Consider the following 13,587-nt stretch of genomic DNA (forward strand, 5'->3'; position numbering starts at 1 on the left):
CTGCGTCAAGCTTATCACACACTCTCACCCCATTGAGGTGAAAATACCTCTCGACCCGAACCAACCATCCGTAAGCATCATCCCCTTTAAAAATGGGTATTTCCAACCTTCGCCTACTTCCCAACCCTCGCCACCCATTTCCGCTGTGATGACGATGATTTCTGGGTCTGGATTCACGAGAGAAGATACTCCTTACACTCTCTTCTTCCTCGTCATCGGATCCTCTCCGATTCCAATCCGGATGCTCCTGAATCAGTTGCCTAATCTGCTCCATCGTAACCTGCAGCCTCGCCTGTTGCTCCTCCATGATCTATCGTATTTGATCGATGGTTCCCTCAAAGTTGTTCATCCTCTGCTCTATGGTGTCTACACGGTTTTCCATGATCTTTCGTGTAACAACCATCCACTGCGCAGTCGAAAACCAAGGCTCTAGATACCAAATTGATAGAACCAATTTAGTATATAATTACAGAAATAGCAAAATATAGAAGAATGTAAAGAAAAGGACTGATTTGATTAATACTGAGCTAGAGATCAAACGGGATCTAGCTGTAAGAACAGTACAGATTGCAGAATGAATAAAAGAAAAAGATAAGAAGGCACTTTGAGAGGCCTGTACTCTCCTAGGGATCACACTCCACTAAATTCTGCGTATCTTCTAATGATTGAGTGCTCAATCATTTATTGACATCTACTAGCTTCTCTCACCATACAGCTGTTGCCAGCTGTCTTACCCATGTGCCACTAATAACCAACTATTTTGTCCTATTCTCTTTCTCTCCCCTTCATACGTTTTCTCTCATAATACTTACCATACCTACCATTTCCCAAGACCCTCAACCTTCATTTCATTGTTAGCCTTCTCCAAAGATGGTTTCTTATCTTTGTCTGTACTGTTTTGGTCTTGCAAATGTTGTACTCAGCACGCACCTATTCCCATCTTACAAAATAGTTCGAACTCAGTTCCTCTTCTTCAAGCTTAGCGAGGCTTTTTTTAATCAGGTTTTCTACAAAAGCGTCAGTACCACTAAGCTCTTTACTCTCAAACATTTGTATCTCAGTCATCTGTTTATTGTTCTCAGATAGGGCTGTGCTGTGAAGAAGAAATCTTAAGCTGCAAAGAACAACAAAACAATTTCAGACCACCCTATTGTTAATCGATGAATGAGAACGTATGCAATAAGAGGAAGCTGAAACAACTGATATGATGTTTGAAAAAATTTAGAAATAGAATCAAATCGAGAAAATAAGAACAAAAGCTTTGTCCCACTAGAGGAGATCAGTTAGAAGCATCAGAGAGTTATAATGTAAATCTTAAAAAGGAGAAACACCAAAGCTAGAACCAAAATGTAATTTATAAGTCATTCAAAATATCTAGGAGTACAGTACAGTACACTCTGACAATAAATTTCTATGTAAAAGTGAGGAAAGCTCAAAACTTCATCAAAATAAATTCTCAGCAAAACTTCATGAAATATATACATTATGTAAAGCCTAAACTAGCAAAAGTTAATGCAGAAGGGTTCAGGTACCTGTTAATATTTAGTGCATTGGCACCACCCTCTGGCTGATCAAACAATTCATTATTTTAATGAGATGAAGATTTGTCTTTTTCATTAGCTTCACCTTTAACTTTCACAACAACCACATAACCATTATTTTGATCCTTTTGATTTACTCCTGTAGCTTCAACTCCATCAATTCCCTCCCTCCCTCCCTCTCTCTCCATCTCATATATGTAAAACGCACAATTGTTTTTTTCTATAACCTACAATGCAAGAATAGTGTCGATATATGTAAACGCATTGCAGAGAAAATAAAGTATATTTACATGTAAAGGTTTAATTTCTATCACCTACCAATCGGCATGACACCGGCAGCCATATTTTTTACAACACTAATCCCAAAGTGCTCATCTGTCATGGAATGGATCCCAGCAACAGCACCGCCTAAAAGTCCCACCAAATCTCTGTTGGTTGAGGCAATGATCAAATGTGAAAGTAAGAATGCATTTAAAATTAAGGTTCTAAAAGTATATAAATAAAACACAGAACAAAATTTGTAACATTTTAGTTTGAAGAGAAAGTGTTTGGGATCATTAAAATATCAAAGAAAAAAAAAGCCACTGGTACTAACTTGTATGTTACATTCTTGTGGAATTCCAATTGTTCATTCACATGCAGCTCAATTGCTTTTTCTTTTAAGATTTGTAGTCTATCTTCATCTGATTTATTTCTACAGCTGCCGACAAACTGGAGCTTAGGTTTCGGCAAGCCAGAATCTAATCTCTTAATGGCAACTGAAAAGGCCTCAAGTTGGAGACCGTGAGCCTGCAATAAATCAAATCATGTAAAGTTTATGTAATCAACATAGGGCAAAATAAGCCACCAAAATGGTTGTACCTTCCATTAACAAGGTTGATAGGAGTATGCCTACCTTCTGTGGTCGAAATTGTGCAACAGACTACAGGAATTTCAGCCGATCTTTCCAAGGGAAGAACCTGCCCATATTGCTAATCTATTAGAAATCAACTGGTAATTACCATACAATGTAATGCACGTGTGTATGTATATGCACGTGTGTATGTATGTGCGTGTGTGTGTATGATATGGACCAATTGAACCGTAAGCGAAATTAGAGATTTTAGATGAAAAGAAACTCAAACAATTGCAATTCATATAAATAATACTTTATTGATATTAGAATGAAAATAGTAGTAGAGAATTTTTTTAACTACTCGCAGAACAACATACCAACAATATACCAGAAGTCCTGAAGTATCACAAGGAGGACAAACTCGCTTAATCCGGTCTGGAACTCCCCAAAGCTTTTCAATATGGTCTTTGGTCCAAGATGAATTCACCATAGCTATATGTGCGCAAGATCCAACAACCCCATACAGCCAGTTGAAGATCGTGTAATAGATTATTTTGCACCGAGAAAGCCAAACACTGCCAGAAAACAGCTCTCAGATTATTTAAACAATTTGGATAAGCTATGATATTAAGATCAATATTTCTAGACTATTGAAAAAGTATGATTTAAATTAGATGACAGAAAAAGCATGAAAAGAATCCAATTATTGAAAATCAAACCTTTTTGCAACCAATGCAACATTATTATACATGGAGCTGCGTTGACGAACACGAGATAGCATGTCTAAACTGATAGTAGGGTAGTGTTTATAGCAAATAACTTTGCATCCAAACAACCTAGCGACTGGATATGTAAAAGCATATCCACTTGTATCAAAGTAATAGGAAGGGGTAAACTTGCACAAAGCTTCCCATGCAAGATACGAAGAACCTAGACTTTGACCAATCATAGTAAAGTGTGGATAAGTCGTTTCTTCAATCAACTTCCTCTTGTACAAATGAATCACCTGTGAATTGTGTTGTGTGGATAACAAAAAGACAAAGGTTATTACGATTTTTCAGCATAACAAGTTCCTAAATAAGAGCTCTTTACCATTTAAACGATGTTCATTTACTTCATATAAGCAAATAAAAAAGCCTTTTTTTCCATGATGAATTAACATCTTCAACAACAACCACAGTTGAGTTACACCCTAGCATGTGCTAAATATGCCAATAAGCCCCGTTTGAGTAAATTGATTCCGATTAAAAGTGAGTTACGTCCGGATAAATTTTGCAAAAGTGAGCTGAACATTATAATTTAATGTAAATATTACGTTTAGACTCAAAAGCTACAAATCATATCATCAAGTAGAGTCAGGAAGGCAAAATCAATTTTAGTCGAGGGCAACCGAATATGTCAACATCAATTTTACACATCCAAAATCAATTATGTGAGCTCCAAACGTTAAACCATGCATACACTAAAGCTAATTAATTATGTCTCATTTCATCATCACACAAAATGGTCGCAACCCAATAAGCATAACATGAATCAAAATTGTTACAAAACTAAAAACGATGAAACTTTACTAAACCCCAATTGCAGAAAGGCAAAATAACACAAAACCCATATGACAGAATTCAGAAAAGAAAAAAATCAGAAAAAAATCCAAGTACCTTAGGATGGGATAAAAGGGTAACACCAAATCGATCAAGTGCGCGATTGAACAACGACGGAGGTGTAGCATCGTGATCTCCAGTATAGACAAGGCATTAAATGTCGGGATTCTCTTCCTGGATAGCTTTGACGGTGCACCATAGAACCCTTTCTCCGCCGACGCCGTCGTTGGTGTATGGATGGAAGAATCCGACGGCGGTTTTCCTGTTTTGTCCAGCGTTGATTGCGAAAAAGCAGAGTTTGAGTATTTTGGTAGGTGTAACATCCCATAGCTATTTATTTAATTAGTTTTATTTGGTGTTTTACTAATTATTCATGTTATTCAATTATTTAGTATGATATTATTTAATTTGAGATTTAAGCTAATTGGATTAATTGAATTATTAGTAATATTATGAGATATTAGTTGATGGGCCTAATTTAGTTAGAAAGAATAGATTGTGGGTTAAGCCCATTTATGTGAGAAAGATAGTAAGAGAGAAATTAGGTTAGTTCTCATAACATTCATTTTGGAGAAAGAGGCTAGAGAGAAAGTAGAGAAGAGAAAAGAGGCAAAAGAGTAGAAGAGAGAAGAGAAGAGGATTGTAGATTTCTTGAAGTTAGAAGGAGAAATTCAAGAGGTAAGGGTTTGAATACAAGTTCTTATAGACTATATGATTGGGTAATGTGTGTTGTTGTGATTATCTCTTCATCTTTGCAATTTCATGGAAACATAAAAATGTTAGGGTTTATGAACAAATGCATGAATTGATGATTTGGAATGTGTTATAATTGTGTCTATAACATGTATTCTGTTGATATTCGTGATGCTTGGTGTTTTCCAACTTGATTGAGTTAAGTTTGGGGGTTTTTGGATGGGTTTCGTAAGCTGTTTTCTGAGTTTGGGGTTTCTGAAATCGCCAGTTCGCGCCGCGACCCCTTGTGCGCGCCGCGAACCTCTTGGCAGAAACTTGGGAAAAACTGGATCTGCTCAGTTCGCGCCGCGAACTTTGTTGGCTCCCCGAACTGCTTGGCAGAAAGTTAGGGATTTTTGAATTAGCTCAGTTCGCGCCGCAAACCCTGTTTTACAGAACTTTTTCCAAACTTTGAAAGGCCATAACTTTTGATCCGTAACTCCATTTTATGCGCCGTTCGAAGCGTTGGGAAGCTAATGAGATTGTCTATATGATAGGATAGAATGGATTGACACTTGTTTTATAAATTATGATGATAATTGAGAATAACATTTACCTATATGTGTATGTTATGGATGAATTGTGCATGATCAATGTTCATGGATGTATTATGTGATATGATAACCGCGATTTATGTGATTGAATTCTAAATACTAGTTGATGTGGAATAGTTTAAATTGGATGTTAATATATGGATAACATGTGATTACTTATGTGTGTATTATGAAATAAGACTTGTGGTTAATATTCATATATGTGTTAAGTGATGTGATATCCATGATATGTTATAATGAATATAAATATACATTTATATGTACTATTTGAATGTGTCTTATTGATAATGATCATTTTAAGGTGTATGTATTGAGATGTGGATTGAATACATGTAAATGCTTTTATGTGCGTTACGTTTTGGTATGTAATGAATAACAACTATTGGTAAGATGTGTGGTAATATATTCATGATGATTGTGACTGGATATATGATGGTTGTTATGCCTTGTTGTAATTGTTAATTGTGTTGTGAATGTGGTGTACAATTGGCGGATAATTCATAGAGTTGGATTATTGTGGTATGCGGTAAGTTAAGATTGATGAGATAATCTTAATTGCATAAATTGTTGGTAATTGTACATACATTCATAGCATGGTCGGCTTTATGGTGGAAGCAGTGAAACTTGGGTTCACATGGTAAGAGACGTTGATCCTTGAATGGAAACAGGCGTAGCAGACGTGATCCTTAATTGGAAATAGGCGTGTTGGCTTTGATCTTGTCCGGATCGGGAGCGTGGCTTGGATTCTAAACATTGAATCGGAAAGCGGTGAAACACTGGATTCACATTGGGTACCACATGCATAGAGTCACATGTCTTGCATTGAGTCACATTGGTGTTATGTGATGTTTGAATGTATGCAATTATGTGATTGTTATGTGTGTATAAGATGTGATAAGTGAATTTGGTGACTCATTTTATATGAATTGTTGTTGTGTTATGAATGTGATATATGTGATTTGGAGCACATGTGATATATATGTGAACTTATATGTATTAATGATATATGTATATATATGTGAATATGTGAATCATGTTTGATCACTTAGGATTGAATGAGCTAAGTAGTATAACATGAATATGTGAATCTTGATTAATGGCATATGATGCATGTTTATGTGAAGAGTGATGAATTCTTGAAATGTATTCTTATTGTGTTTTACATTTCCCATTATCATGTTTTCTATAAGAAGTTGAATTCTCACCCTTCTGTTTGAATGTTATCCTTTGTTGGTAACGTGCAGGTTTCATGGATTGTGATGCTTCGAAGGAGGCTTAGCGTCGAGATTTAGATCTCTAGTAGGGTGTCGTGACTAAGTAGTCACTTGTGCTCTGGTCATATGTAACACATGGGAGTTGGGTTTTATATTTTTTTTTTATGACTCGATGTTATGAGATATTTGTTTGCTCATATTGTATTCGTATTTGAATATGTTATTCTGGTTAATATGTGGCCTTGAGCCAAGATGTTGAGACATGGTGGATGATGTATGGGAATCATCCTATTTTGCCATTTATTTGATGAGATGATTATTCCGCTGTGGTTTGCATGTTGTTTTAAATTCCCGTGTTATTTGGAAATGACCATTGCATGTTTAAAGATAAAATATTTGTTCTATTTTGAAATATGTGTAACGCCCTCGTGAGATGCATGCTTCTTTACTCTGATTTATGCAAATGTATGCCTGATTTGTGTAGTATAGAAATGGGGGTGTTACATAGTGGTATCAGAGCACGGTCGGTCAGTTGGCCAGGTCATTTATTTTTTCCTATCCTTTTGTATTGGATTTGTGTATCTGACACAATCGATACTGTTGTTTGTTGGTCGTTGGATGCCTTAGGATAATGGCTGCAGGAAGGAATGTTAGCATTAATGTTGAGGCAGTGATGAGGTGGACTGGTGCGATTGGACAAGTGCCGCAAGAGAATGCCGGTTATGGAGGGAAGGATGAGTTCTGTGCTTTTGGAGACTTCCTAAGGTGCAATCCGCCGACTTTTGAAGGAAAGTATGGACCGGACAAAGCACATGCATGGATGAGAGAAATGGAAAAGATTTTTCAAATCATGATTTGTACGGATGTACAGAAGGTGCAGTTGGGTACTCACATGCTGACGAAAGGAGCTGACGATTGGTGGAGTAATATTGTGCAGAGATTTGAAAGAGAAGGTATTGAAGTCACTTGGACTCTTTTTCGTGATGCATTTTTGGAAAACTATTTTCCAGAAGATGTGCGTGGGAAGAAAGAAGTGGAGTTTCTAGAGTTGAAACGAGAAAGAGAACAATCCAGTGGGAGACCTTATGATGTCAAGAGGAAACAATCTGGTTTTGGCAAGAAGCTAAGTGGGGGAGGGACTCCTACTCCACTTAAGTGTTTCAAATGTGATGTTGAAGGTCATCGTGTTGCTGAGTGTAAAGAGGTTACTACTTGTTTCAAGTGTGGCAGGCCAGGCCACATAGCTGCTAATTGTAGAGAGGGTTCGAGGGTAACTTGCTACAACTGTGGAGAGCAAGGTCACATTAGTACCAAATGTGACAAACCGAAGAAGGAACAAGCGAGTGGGGGAGTACTTGTGTTGTCTGGTGCTAAGACCACTACTAAGGATAAGCTAATATGAGGTACGTGCTTTATTATTGATAATGGTGCAACGTATTCGCTTATTTCTTTGGATTGTGCTAAGAGGTTGAATCTTGTGTTATCTGATATGCGTGGAAGTATGGTTATTGATACGCTTGCTATGAGTTTTGTTTCAACTTCTTATGTGTGTTTGAATTGTCTGTTGAGTATCCTTGGTAGATATTTTGGGAATTGATTTGATTTAGTTCATTTTGTTAGAGCAAGTTGATGAGAATTTTGGTATAAATTTTTTGGAGTTGAAGAAAGTAATTGTAATCTTAAGAGGATTTTGGATCTTAGTGTGTTAAGTAATTTCGAGTGTGAGTTCTGAAGGAACACTATTATGGTTTAGTAACGATGGTTTATGTTTCATTATGATTTTCGACTGTCTATTGACAAATTGAGGACTTGATCACCCTTAATCTATTGTTGATAGAAAACGAGATCGTATTGGACGAGATAAACTTCTCTTGCTAATTTGGTATTTTGTAAAGTGACTAAGGAGAGGTTGAAGAGTCGAATTGAGGAGTTGTTGAGAAGAGGTTCATTTGTCTAAGTGTATGGTTATAGATTTGCACTTATTTTATCAAGTAAGAAGAAGGAATGTCCTAATGAGGTAATGTTTTGAGGATGTTTTGATTCTAAGAGTGGCGATGATTATGCTGAGCATTTGAGAATTGTGTTGTCGGTGTTGAAAGAGAAGAGGTTGTTTGCTAAGTTTTCTAAGTGCGAATTTTAGTTAAAGGAAGTGAGTTTTCTTGGCCATGTGATTCTAGTGGAGGTATTTCTGTTGACCCGTCGAAGATTGAGGCTATATCTCAATGGGAAACTCCTAAGTCTGTTTCTGAGATTAGAAGTTTTCTTGGTTTGGCTGGTTATTATAGGAAGTTCATTGAAGGATTTTCTAAGTTATCTTTGCCGTTGACGTTGTTGACTAGGAAAGGACAAGCTTTCATTTGGACTTTGCAATGTGAATCGAATTTTCAAGAGCTTAATAGAAGGTTGACTTCTGCTCCTATTTTGATTTTGCCGGATCCGTTTGAACTGTTTGTGGTGTATTGTGATACTCTATTGTTGGGTTTGGGAGGTGTTTTGAGAAAAAGGGAAAGTGGTAGCTTATGCTTCGAGGCAACTTAAAGTTCATGAGAGGAATTATCCGACACATGATTTAGAGTTGGCCGCCGTTGTGTTTGTTTTGAAACTTTGGAGGCATTATTGTTTGGATCAAATTGAGGCGCATAGTGACTACAAGAGTCGAGAATGAGGTAAAGAAGATGGTTAGATTCTTGAGAGATTAGGATTTTGGTTTGAATTACCATCTTGGAAAAGAAAACGTTGTAGCCGATGCATTGAGTAGGGAATCATTGCATATTTCTATGTTGAGGATTCAAGAGTTGAAATTTGTTGGAACAGTTTTCGAGATATGAGATTGGTTGTGAAGCGACGTCTTCTTGCGTTAAGCTTAGTATGTTGAAGCCTGCTTCTGGCGTTCTTAACGAGATTAGAGAGAGTCAGAAATTGGATTGCAATTGGTTAACGAGATGACATTGATTAATCAAGGTAAAGGTAATCACTTTCGGATTGACGAGATTAGAGTCATGAAAGGTCGTGATCGAGTTTGCATTTCTGATACTTCGAAGTTGGATAAGAGAATTTTGAAATGAAGGACATCGTAATGATTTGAGCATACATCATAATGCTACAAAAATGTAACAAGATTTGAGGAAAATTGTTTAGTGGTAAAGTATGAAGAAAGATATAGCGGAATTTGTTTATTCATGTTTGACTTGTCAAAAGTCAAAGATTGAGCATCAAAAACCGTTTAGTTGGTACAACAGTTATCTATTCCCGAGTGGGAGTGGGATCGTATTTCTACGGATTTTGTTTCAGGTTTGCCGAGAACGTCGAGTAATGGTGAAGCGATTTGGATTATTATGGATAGACGGACAAATGTGTTCATTTTATTCCGATAAGGATGGATTATTTGATGGAAAGACTTGCTAAGTTGTACATCGAGAGAATTGTGTGTCTGCATGGTATTCCGTCAAGTATTGTTTTGGATAAAACTCCGAAGTTTTCTTTTGGATTTTGAAGAAGTTTGCGGAGTGATTTGAGATTAGAAGAGAAAGTACTTGAAGGTGGAATAAAGGATTTGTACTTGGGGTTAGTTGCTTGAAGAGAATTTTCGAGGACGAAAATCTTTTAAGTGGGGGAGAGTTGTAACATCCCGATTTTATTAGCTATTTATTTAATTAGTTTTATTTGGTGTTTTACTAATTTTTCATGTTATTCAATTATTTAGTATGATATTATTTAATTTGAGATTTGTGCTAATTGGATTAATTGAATTATTAGTAATATTATGAGATATTAGTTGAGGGGCCTAATTTAGTTAGAAAGAATAGTTTGTGGGTTAAGCCCATTTATGTGAGAAAGATAGTAAGAGAGAAATTAGGTTAGTTCTCATAACATTCATTTTGGAGAAAGAGGCTAGAGAGAAAGTAGAGAAGAGAAAAGAGGCAAAAGAGTAGAAGAGAGAAGAGAAGAGGATTGTAGATTTCTTGAAGTTAGAAGGAGAAATTCAAGAGGTAAGGGTTTGAATACAAGTTCTTATAGACTATATGATTGGGTAATGTGTGTTGTTGTGATTATCTCTTCATCTTTGCAATTTCATGGAAACATAGAAATGTTAGGGTTTATGAACAAATGCATGAATTGATGATTTGGGATGTGTTATAATTGTGTCTATAACATGTATTCTGTTGATATTCGTGATGCTTGGTGTTTTCCTACTTGATTGAGTTAAGTTTGGGGGTTTTTGGATGGGTTTCGTATGCTGTTTTCTGAGTTTGGAGTTTCTGAAATCGCCAGTTCGCGCCGCGACCCCTTGTGCGCGCCGCGAACCTCTTGGCAGAAACTTGGGAAAAACTGGATCTGCTCAGTTCGCGCCGCGAACTTTGTTGGCGCCGCGAACTGCTTGGCAGAAAGTTAGGGATTTTTGAATTCGCTCAGTTCGCGCCGCGAACTTTGTTGGCGCTGCGAACCCTGTTTTACAGAACTTTTTCCAAACTTTGGAAGGCCATAACTTTTGATCCGTAACTCCGTTTTATGCGCCGTTCGACGCGTTGGGAAGCTAATGAGATTGTCTATATTATAGGATAGAATGGATTGACACTTGTTTTATAAATTATGATGATAATTGAGAATAAAATTTACCTATATGTGTATGTTATGGATGAATTGTGCATGATCAATGTTCATGGATGTATTATGTGATATGATAACCGCGATTTATGTGTTTGAATTCTAAATGCTAGTTGATGTGGAATAGTTTAAATTGGATGTTAATATATGGATAACATGTGATTACTTATATGTGTATTAAGAAATAAGACTTGTGGTTAATATTCATATATGTGTTAAGTGATGTGATATCCATGATATGTTATAATGAATATAAATATACATTTATATGTACTATTTGAATGTGTCTTATTGATAATGATCATTTTAAGGTGTATGTATTGAGATGTGGATTGAATACATGTAAATGCTTTTATGTGCGTTACGTTTTGGTATGTAATGAATAACAACTATTGGTAAGATGTGTGGTAATATATTCATGATGATTGTGACTGGATATATGATGGTTGTTATGCCTTGTTGTAATTGTTAATTGTGTTGTGAATGTGGTGTACAATTGGCGGATAATTCATAGAGTTGGATTATTGTGGTATGCGGTAAGTTAAGATTGATGAGATAATCTCAATTGCATAAATTGTTGGTAATTGTACATACATTCATAGCATGGTCGGCTTTATGGTGGAAGCGGTGAAACTTGGGTTCACATGGTAAGAGACGTTGATCCTTGAATGGAAACAGGCGTAGCAGACGTGATCCTTAATTGGAAATAGGCGTGTTGGCTTTGATCTTGTCCGGATCGGGAGCGTGGCTTGGATTCTAAACATTGAATCGGAAAGCGATGAAACATTGGATTCACATTGGGTACCACATGCATAGAGTCACATGTCTTGCATTGAGTCACATTGGTGTTATGTGATGTTTGAATGTATGCAATTATGTGATTGTTATGTGTGTATAAGATGTGATAAGTGAATTTGGTGACTCATTTTATATGAATTGTTGTTGTGTTATGAATGTGATATATGTGATTTGGAGCACATGTGATATATATGTGAACTTATATGTATTAATGATATATGTATATACATGTGAATATGTGAATCATGTTTGATCACTTAGGATTGAATGAGCTAAGTAGTATAACATGAATATGTGAATCTTGATTAATGGCATATGATGCATGTTTATGTGAAGAGTGATGAATTCTTGAAATGTATTCTTATTGTGTTTTACATTTCCCATTATCATGTTTTCTATAAGAAGTTGAATTCTCACCCTTCTGTTTGAATGTTATCCTTTGTTGGTAACGTGCAGGTTTCATGGATTGTGATGCTTCGAAGGAGGCTTAGCGTCGAGATTTAGATCTCTAGTAGGGTGTCGTGACTAAGTAGTCACTTGTGCTCTGGTCATATGTAACACATGGGAGTTGGGTTTTATATTTTTTTTTATGACTCGATGTTATGAGATATTTGTTTACTCATATTGTATTCGTATTTGAATATGTTATTCTGGTTAATATGTGGCCTTGAGCCAAGATGTTGAGACATGGTGGATGATGTATGGGAATCATCCTATTTTGCCATTTATTTGATGAGATGATTATTCCGCTGTGGTTTGCATGTTGTTTTAAATTCCCGTGTTATTTGGAAATGACCATTGCATGTTTAAAGATAAAATATTTGTTCTATTTTGAAATATGTGTAACGCCCTCGTGAGATGCATGCTTCTTTACTCTGATTTATGCAAATGTATGCCTGATTTGTGTAGTATAGAAATGGGGGTGTTACAGTAGGGATGAGTGTAAGTGAGGAGATGATGAGTTGGTATAGGCGTGTCATTGTTTGTGTTAGAGTCGTGATAAGCAGATTAATTGTAAAATACGTTTTCGAGAAGAAGAAAAAGGAAAAAAATCGAATTATTTTAGGAGACAAGTTAAGGAGTTTCCAAGTTAAGGAGACCCTGCAGGAATTTCCATTTTTATCCCCAGCTTTTGTAGATGAATCTGCAGACTAAATTTATTTATCTGATAATTTAGGCAAACTAAATTTAATAGCAGGCTTGCACTCCCTAGGATTACTAACCACAACAATTAAAAATAATGGCATAATTTAAAAGTTCCTGCGCTATTACAATAAAGACCTGTGGGCAGAAAATAAAAGGCAGAAAATAAACCTAAAGTCTATTACATGGCTTCGGGGCAGTTACATAATAAGGCAAAAACTTGCGGAAAACCATAAGAAATAATAAAGTAGATGGTAACCCTGCAAGGCATTATAAAATAAAAATAGGTAGAAATAAAATTAATGTTAGAAAACAAAAGGTTAACAAAAACAATTTTAAAAATTAGTGGCTAAAAAACTTAAAGACAAACCTAAGGGTAAAATTCCAGTTGATGGACAACACCTACCTAACGTGTCATTTTTAAGGGTTAAGGGTAAAGGTTGGTGATAAAACCTAAAATTAAATTAATCCAAATTACCCTAAAAAATTTATTGTAAAATTATTATAACAACCTAAGTTAAATCTAAATTAATTACTATTAATCTAAAAAAACCTAAATTAAAA

The 13,587-nt window shown here is 35.9% G+C and overlaps 1 pseudogene; it reads right to left on the minus strand.

The window, feature by feature from the left end:
• Positions 1–495: 495 nt before the first annotated feature.
• On the minus strand, positions 496–12,935 carry LOC131662509 (GDP-Man:Man(3)GlcNAc(2)-PP-Dol alpha-1,2-mannosyltransferase-like; annotated as a pseudogene).
• Between the last annotated feature and the right edge of the window lie 652 nt (positions 12,936–13,587).

This window comes from Vicia villosa, linkage group LG3, assembly GCF_029867415.1.
Source record: "Vicia villosa cultivar HV-30 ecotype Madison, WI linkage group LG3, Vvil1.0, whole genome shotgun sequence".
Classification (NCBI taxonomy): Eukaryota; Viridiplantae; Streptophyta; class Magnoliopsida; order Fabales; family Fabaceae; genus Vicia; species Vicia villosa.